The following is a 1,134-nucleotide window of genomic DNA, read 5'->3' on the forward strand; positions in this document are numbered from 1 at the left end:
GTCCATGATTGGCAGGAGTTTTGAACCTTTTTGCGCGACTTTGCTCCATTTTAATGTAGAACCCGAATTGATGTTGGACCGAGCAGAGAAGGATTGAGCAAACCTAACCTAGGGTTTGATTTGGGGGAAAATGGGAAAGTAGTGGAATATGGATGATAATTTGAGATTCCTAGGGAGTTTGAGAAGGTTAGGGTGAGGTTTATCTAGCTTAGTGCACTTGGGTCAGTTGAGTTACAATTTCAGAGACTCAAAAGCAAGAAGAGATGGAGAAATATGCCGAAAAAAGCGTGAAACTGAGGTGCTGTCTGCACTTAAACTCCTGGTTTTAATCGATTAACAGGCATGGTTAATCGATTAAAATCATGTAAAAATTGATTTTCCAGAAAATGGTGCCCAAGTAATCGATTAACACTAAGTGTTTAATCGACTAAACATGGTAAAAATGGTTTTTAATAGCAGAACGGTTTCAACTCTTTAGGACTTATGCATGCATTTTAGCGGATTAATCGAAACATTTGTAATCACGAAAAGGAGTTATCAAGAGAGTGGAAGGGGCTTGGTGGAAATATCTGCTAACTGTCTAGAGGTTTCAAAAAATTCAAGAATGCAGTCACCTTTTTGTACATGATCACGTAAGAAACGATGTCTAATTTCTATATGCTTGGTTCTAGAATGCAAAACGAGATTCTTGGATAGGTTTATGGCACTTGTATTATCGCATTTAATAGGGATCTTTTCTAGTTTAAGACCATAGTCCTTAAGTTGCTGCTTCATCCAAAGGATTTGAGCGCAACACACGCCGGCGACAATATATTCTGCTTCGGCGGTGGACAAAGCAACACAGGCTTGCTTTTTACTGTGCCATGCAACTAATGAACTACCCAACAAGTGACAAGTACCAATAGTGCTTTTCCGATCTAATTTACATCCGGTGAAATCAGAATCAGAATATCCCACCAAGGATAGTGAGGCATCCCGAGGATACCATAATCCCATGTTAGTTGTTCCTTTTAAATATCTCATGATTCTTTTAACAGTTACATAATGTGATTCTTTTAAATATCTCGCACACATGCATACACAAAACATGATATCAGGTCGACTTGCAGTTAAGTAAAGTAATGACCCAATTAT

This window comes from Lupinus angustifolius, chromosome LG01 (genome assembly GCF_001865875.1).
Source record: "Lupinus angustifolius cultivar Tanjil chromosome LG01, LupAngTanjil_v1.0, whole genome shotgun sequence".
NCBI classification, from domain to species: domain Eukaryota; kingdom Viridiplantae; phylum Streptophyta; class Magnoliopsida; order Fabales; family Fabaceae; genus Lupinus; species Lupinus angustifolius.